This window comes from Carlito syrichta, unplaced genomic scaffold, assembly GCF_000164805.1.
Source record: "Carlito syrichta isolate Samal-C Ts95f unplaced genomic scaffold, Tarsius_syrichta-2.0.1 Scaffold308834, whole genome shotgun sequence".
Classification (NCBI taxonomy): domain Eukaryota; kingdom Metazoa; phylum Chordata; class Mammalia; order Primates; family Tarsiidae; genus Carlito; species Carlito syrichta.
The window spans coordinates 714,331-722,344 of NW_007252930.1; the positions used below are offsets into that span (position 1 = coordinate 714,331).

At 43.5% G+C, this 8,014-nt stretch overlaps 1 pseudogene across 1 annotated transcript; it reads left to right on the forward strand.

Moving 5' to 3' along the window:
• The first annotated feature begins 5,266 nt into the window (after window positions 1–5,266).
• On the forward strand, window positions 5,267–7,222 carry LOC103268434 (annotated as a pseudogene). Its single transcript, XR_504815.1, has one exon. The product of XR_504815.1 is annotated as an SURP and G-patch domain-containing protein 1 pseudogene (transcript).
• The last annotated feature ends 792 nt before the right edge of the window (window positions 7,223–8,014 follow it).

The following is an 8,014-nucleotide window of genomic DNA, read 5'->3' on the forward strand; positions in this document are numbered from 1 at the left end:
AGATGGGAAAAAGAAAGCATAGAGTAATTAAGTAACTTATCAAGGCCACACAGCTCTTGAGTTTGAGAGCCAGAACTCTATCCCATGCAGTTTGCTTCTGGAACCTATTTTTTACTAAGACTATACGCTGACTCTGAAAATTATTTCATTTTCTCAGATTATTTTATTCCTTCTGAAAACAAATTTACTTTAACTAACAGTTCAACTTTTTATCTCTTTGCCTCCCTTCTACTTTTCTAAAATCACTTAAAAGCTTAAAAATTTAAATTTATTGTGTATTAGCAAATGAATTGTAGACTTCATATAGTCTTGTAGAAAAATTAGCCACAATCCGGGTTCGGTGGCTCAGGCTGTAATCCCGCACCTTTGGGAGGCTGAGGTGAGTGGATTGCCTGAGCCTGTGGGTTCGAGACCCGCCTGGGCAGCAAGACCTCATCTCTACAATAAATCAAAAAATCAGCCAGGCATGGTAGCACATGCCTGTAATTCTGGCTACTCGGAAGGCTGAGGCTGAAGGATCGCCGGAGCCCAGCGGGTCGAGGCTGCGGTGACTGGGAGCGGCCACTGCACTCCAGTCTGGGCGACAGAGTGAGACTCCAACTCAAAAAAAAAAAATAAAAAGAAAAGAAAAATTAGCCACTACAACTAGCACCTGTTGCCACAATTATATAACAAGCCACCCTAAATGTTATGACTTAAAGAAACAACCATGTATTACTTCTCACAAAGCTACGTCTCTGCTGAGAAGTTCTGTCGATCAAGGTCAAGTTAAGCTGATCTAGGTTGGGTTCATATATGAGTCCAGTCAGCTGTATATGGACTGGTATTGACTGGCCTGGGAAGCTTCAGCTAGGACATCTCTGATCTTTTCTACCTCTCACATCCCTCCAGCGGACTTGCCTGAGTGTGTTCTCTTTTAGCGGCAAGTTTCCAAGTGAATAAGAAGAAATGCACAAGCATTTTTCAAGCCACTTTGTCAAATGTTCTCTATCTCCTTGGCCAAAGAAAGTTATGTGACCAAGTCTCAGATCAGTGTGGGAGAAAGACGGGGCCATCAATTCAATCAATCTACCACATATACACTTTCCATTTCCCCTGGACCCTGTCTTCAGATTTGTCACAAGAAATCCTACATTCAAGTAACATGTAAGATGCTTATATCTCAAAGTGAACAATCTTTCCCTTGAGGAATCTTGGAACTTAAGTGGCGTTTCCTTAAGGGAATTATCAAATGTCTCCTCAGTAATGAAGATTAATGCCTTATAAGACTTGCTGTAATATATAACCATTTTAAATTTCTTCCACATATAGTAATATTTAACTCAGCTTTATTTTATGATAAAGTAAATGAGCTAAGATAAATGAAAGGCAATGTCTGCAAATATTAATGTTAATTTGAATCATTGTGAATTAACACCTTCTGCGGAACAGTCTGTACAGGATAAGTTCATTTGGTTGGTGAATGGAGCTAATACATATAGAATCATGCATTTAATTCTCATTTATTTTGCTCCATGGCCAGAGAGACAGTTCCTCTTTCCAACTATTCATTATACTAATTAACAAAGACCAAACAAGTCTCAATTAATTGATTGATGAATTATTCCAGTTATGCAGGAAATATTTAGTGAGCACTTGCTATGTCCTTAATTCTGGGAATTCAAAGAGTAGTAAGTCTTGGTACCTATTGAATTTCCTCCTTGAAAGAGTGGAGGTGGTGCATGGTGAGTACTACAAATGCCTTCTGTGGTCAGGTGCAAGATATTAGGCCAGTGAGCTCCTGCTGGTCCCTGCAGCAACAACTTGGGCAGAGCCAACTGACAGAATCCAAGTAGTTATAAGAATTAGATCAGAACTGAAGAGTTTTGTTTTACATTATCATCTGGTTCATAAGTAGACCAATGAAAAAGTGCTAACCTAGGTCAGACATACCCTCCTTCCAAAGCTCCCAGGGCAGAGAGTCCTGTAAATGGTCAGGTGTTATAACAGAGATTTGAACAAAGTGCTCTGAGTACAGAGAAGTAAAATGAAAAGACATAAAAATTACTTAAAATGCAGTTCCTAGATGGCCATGGTGGCTCAACCCTATAACCACAGCACTCTGGGAGGCTGAGACAGGAGGTTTGCTTGAGCCCAGGAGCTCAAGACCAGCCTGGGCAACATAGCAAGACTTCGCTTCTACAAAAATAATCTTAAAATAGCTTGGCATGGTGGCACATGCCTGTAGTCCCAGCTACTCAGGCTGAGGCAGAAGGATCACCTGAGCCCAGGAGGTTGAGGCTGTGGTTAGCCATGATTATACCACTGCATTTTAACCTGAGCGACAGAGTAAGACCCCAACTCAAAAAAAAAAGAAAAAGAAAAGAAAAGAAAAATTCCAACTAATGGGGCCCAGGAGGTATTAAATCTATATGTACATAAGGAAATGAACTAGGCCACTAAAAATTTAAAGTTGGGGAAACTCATTTAAGGCCTTGTCTTCAAAAGCAAGAATAAATAGGAAAATATCTGTTAAAAACAAACAAAGAGCATGCCAATAGGGAGATGACCCAATCACTTATGAAGATGGGGGTGGGGGAGAAGCTTCATAGAATGATGATTTTTTAAATAGAGAACTAGGAAGGTAGTCTGGAGAAAGTCTAGATAAAGAGAGAAATGTGACAAAACAAAGGAAATGTGCCAACTCTGTTTTGCAGCACAGTCAAGAGTCTCATAATTGGATAAATTGTATCCCCCCCATAAGATAGCCATGCCATGGATCCAAGGACACGGGTACCCTTTGTTGCTTATTTCTTTATTTTTGCATACAAGTGTGTCTCGATAGCAATAGGACATTTGAAGAGATGGTTGTAGCAAGAAAACTGGCCCTCCTTCTATTCTTGTCTAATATTGAGAAATGTCAAATCTGTTTTGAAAGAATCACTTTTTTAAAAGTGCTCTGGCCAAAAGCTCAAAAACCACATTAAATCTTAATATTAAATTATTTTGGTCAAGTTATAATTTTTGAAAAAAGGACTCATTATGAAAATGCTGACATAGTTTTAACTATAGAAATGATTATTTTTATAGTGCCCATATACTATTTACTTTGTAACTAAATTTGGAATTGTAATATAATGTTAAGATTAGCTATATATTTCACCAAAGTGACACATGCATTTTGTCAGTGTGAATTTCATGTAACACTGGATCAAGGAACAACTATATAATAACAGGATAAATGTAAGTTTAGAAGAGGAAAAAAATCTGGATATTTGAAACACCTTAATATATTTCACTTTTTAAAATCAGAAAACATGGGCATGACAACTAAAAGAATATCTAAGACCAAAAGAAAAGGGCAAAGTTTCAGTTTAAGTGACTTCAATTACATTATAATTATACAATTTTCCTAGATATTTTGAAACATACATTTTGGTTAATAGCATTAATTATGCTGCATTTGTGTGTTGGGCTAATTACATGACTACTATTTATAAACGGCAAAAGCTATTTTCAATAAATGTCCACTTCCCATTTGTTTTCTTTGTTTGACATGTTGCACTGTGTTTCAAACACACCTTTTAAATCAGAAAAGCACATTTGTTCCACACGGAGCATCAGCTTCTTTTTATATCCATCATCAGATATGATCTCAAAGAACAACTATTGAATTTAAATAATTCAAAGGCAGAGAGCCCCAAAATATTTGGGGCCTTTCATTCTCAACCACAAGGCTTGTTCACATCCCATAAACAAGCTACTCTTGAGTCTTGGGAAATGTTCCTCCCATTCTGGAACTGCTCTAGGGGTCAGGAGGTGGCACCTTCATCCCTCCCAAGCCCTGAAGTTTTCTGCACTTCCTGCACCACAGTTATGTTACAGGGAACTTTGAGAGGTAGAACTTTACCACATAGAACACTCCCCCGTCATTGTCATTATGGGTGCAGAGAAACTGGTGATCTCTTGGTTCTATGGGCCTCGCCTGGGCAGGCAGAAGCTGACTCCAACTAATGCTATATTCTATTTTTACCCTGGCTCAGTAATTCCTAGGCTTTTGAGACTTGAAAGTGAAGATTTACCATTCTTCTTTCTCTGCATTTCTATGCAATGGAGTTAAAAAGTCTGGCTGAGGGGTGTCAAGAATAGAAAGAAATACCAGGTACAAAAACACATCAGTCAGTTCCTCAAAAATATTTTCTTGGGATCATGAATAAAAGAATATGGTCACCCTCCTTGCTGTAAACCCAATGCATGGTATGAGAGAGCAATCACTCTTGTTAATATCTGTTTGATTCCTGCTTCTGAACTCTGCATTCAACATTCTTGATTATTCTTAATTCTACTATTTAGCTTGTGCCAAAATCAATTCAAGCCACCCAACTGAGAAGCAGAATCTCACCTAAAGGTATGGTCCCTCCTGGTGACAGTTGGAGAGGGAGTACTGTCTCTCAGACTAGAGGCCAACCTGAGAGAAATAACTTGAACCCCAGAGGCAGAATAGGGTAGGGGTAGGGGTTTGGAAGGATAGAGAGTGAATGGGGTTTCCCGATGAACTTTTTTCCATTCCCAAAAACTCATGTGGCATTGAATGGGAGCCAATTATCTGTGAAAACATAAGAAAACTGTTTTGTAAGCAAGATAATTTACATTTCTTATAGACTACTCATATGCACTTTTTGTTCTCTCTAAGAATTTAGTAAAGCCTTCTGGAAGTCATGATGTGCCACAGTTCCAAGAAAATAACTTTGACCCCTGTTGGACCATAACGTTCATAGAAAAACAGTATCATATCCCTTGAGAGCAGCATGGAGATGACCCTGGGCAAGAAACCCCAAGAACTGAGGAGGCTTAGAGCTGTCATTTTTTTCTACAAAAGAGTCTCTTCAAGGCATAATCTGGGGGTAATATTTTTCAAAGCCAGCCCTCCTTTTCCTAAATGAAAACACTGTATGCACACATGCATGAATGCATACACACACACACACACACACACACACACACACACACACACACACATTCTGCCTCCCCTCTGTCCCCGATTTTGAAACTCATCTAGTATGGCCTGCACCACTGAAGACATATCAGTCTATCACCACCACCCAAAATGACTTGTCAAACTCTACCTTTTATAATTGGCATCTTTTTCATTTTCCAAATACAAAATTATATTACAACACTGAATATGCCTAACACCACAAAAATACTTGTCTGTTTACAACTTATTGAAAGTTGCTGCTATGGGGTTTGGGATTTTGCCTTATTAAGATATTAAGGGTGGGAATGGATGAGTCTCAAGATGGACAACCAGGATGTTGCAGGAAAGGCTAACCCATGGTTTGGGGTTGCTACCCCCAAATCTGGAAAAATGAACATGAATATTCTTCACCAAGAAGAGCTCATCGCTCAGAAGAAACAGGAAATTGAAGCCAAAATGGAACAGAAAGCCAAGCAGATTCAGGTGGCCAGCCCTCAGCTACCACATCCCCACAAAATTGCAAACGTACACAACTCTTCCTGTGTTTCCAACAAGTTTGCCAATGACGGTAGCTTCTTGTAGCAGTTTCTGAAGCTGCAGAAGGTACAGACCACAGACGCGCTCCCCCTACCCCCACCCCCAGCACACCCAGTGCCCCTCCCAGCATGCCCACCCCCAGCACCAGGAAGAGGTCCCTCCTCCTCAGCAGACGGACAAGTCTGGGGCTGGGTAGCCCACTGGGCCAGGTGAAGCACTACTCGCACGCCAAGTAGCTGCCCATGGCGCACTGCCCTAGTGTCTTCCAGTCCCCGGAGGAGGCCGAGAAGGAGAACTACGAGCAGTGGCTGGAGATCAAAGTTTCACCCCCAGAGGGAGCCCAGACTCAGAAAGTGACAGAGAAATTGGCCCACTTTGTGGCAGAAGGAGGACCCAAGTTAGAGAAAGTAGCTATAGAGGACTACAAGGATAACCTGGCATTTGCATTTTTGCACGATAAGAATAACAGGGAATTCCTCTACTACAGAAAGAAGGTGGCTGAGATAAGAAAGGAAGCACAAAAGTCACAGGCAGCCTCTCAGAAAGTTTCACCCCCAGAGGATAAAGAGGTCAAGAATCTTGCAGAAAAGTTGGCCAGGTTCATGGCGGTCGGGGGTCCCAAGGTGGAAACCATCACCCTCCGGAACAACCACGAGAACCAGGCATTCAACTTTCTGTATGAACACAACAGCCAAGGGTACAGGTACTACCAGCAGAAGCTGGAGGAGTTCCGGAAGGCCAAGGCCAACTCCATCAGCACCCTCACAGCACCTGATCCCAGCCTGAAGCGTAAGTCCCTTCCTGAGGTCCCATCAGTGACCTTGTCCCCAGCCACCACCTGCCCCATGTCATCCACAACTACACCAGCCATCACCTTGCTCCAGCCACCCCCTCTGCTCCAGCCATCCCTGGGAAGTCTGCCTCTGCAGCCACTGTAAAGAGGAAGTTGAAGAGCCGGTTGGGGCCAGAGAGGACAAGGTGGAGCTCCAGTCCACTGAGCTGGTGCAGAGGGACATGGATGCCTCCCCCACGCCTCTGTCAGTTCAGGACCTCAAGGGGCTCAGCTATGGAAAGGGGAAGTCTGTGGGTCTGGTGGGTGTCACAGAGCTGTCAGATGCCCAGAAGAAGCAGCTGGAGGAACAGCAGGAGATGCAGCAGATGTATGACATGATCATGCAGCACAGGCGGGCCATGCAAGACACACAGCCGCTGTAGGAGAAGGCGGTGCAGCAGCACCAGCACTGTGACGAGGAGGTGGACAGCGAGCTGAGCACCCGGGAGCACCAGCTGCAGTGCATGGAGATGAACGAGATGCAGGAATGGGCTGAGCAGCTGACAAAGATGGGTCGGGGTAAGCACTTCATCGGAGCCTTCCTGCCTCCAGATGAACTGGAGAAGTTCATGGAGACCTTCAATACCCTGAAGAAGGGCGACGAGCCCAACTACTCAGAGTACAAGGAGTTCAGGTTGACAGTGGAGAACATTAGCTACCAGATGCTGATGAAGATGGGCTGGAAGGAGGGCGAGGGTCTGGGCTCAAAGGGCCAGGGCATCAAGAATCCAGTCAACAAGGGCACCACCACTGTGGATGGTGTCAGCTTTGGTATCGACCGGCCAGCCGAGCTCTCCAAGGAGGACAACAAGTATGAGGCCTTCCGCAAGAGGATGATCCTGGCCTACCACTTCTGGCCCAACCCCCTGAACAACCCCAGATGGTCTTACTGCTGAGTGTTCTGGAGAAACAAGCAAACTTTCTGAATGTCCTGGACTGGAGTGTTCTGGCCCACACTTCTGCCTGCCTCTCTTCCATTGTCACAAGTGTTGTGCTGTGTAATAAAGTCCCAGTGCTCACCCTTCCTCCAAAAAAAAAATATTAAGAATGATTTTAACACCCAACAATTCTGTTGTATGCCAGACAGTGGGGACATAAAGTTAAACAAAACTTGGTACTTGCTTTCAAAACACTCAGAGTAAAGTGCTGGAGACAGACATGTAAACAAATCATTAGAACACAATTCCCTCATACAAGCTCTGACAGAAAGAGGGGAGGAAGATGATGGTAGAGCCAGTTGGACAGTAGAGCCAGTTGAACGGTAGAGCCAGTTGGACTATGTGCGTCCCTGTGTGAGTGAGTGAGCACATGGATAATTTTGCATATGTGACTGTAAGTGGGTGTATGAGTGGCTGACTGGGAACTAGGTAGCAAGTAGTCACAGCTGTCCTGCTGAAGCAGCCAGTGCTGCAGCTGATCATCTTAGACTCTCACACTTCCTGGGGCACAGAAGCCAAACACCATTTTTTTTAAATCAGCAAAGCCCTTCCTGAGAAGAAGCTGCCAGGTATGACTACTGGCTCCAGAATTTGCCTCACCACTGCAGCGCCTGGCTGAACACTGGCAGCAAGGGCTGTGGAGGGAGCAAAGCAAAGAAGCCAGAGGCAGAGCCCCACTGGATAAGACAAAATAGGCACCCTGCCACTATCTTGGAAACTAGGCAGGGAAGTGCTCCAGCATGCTCACCA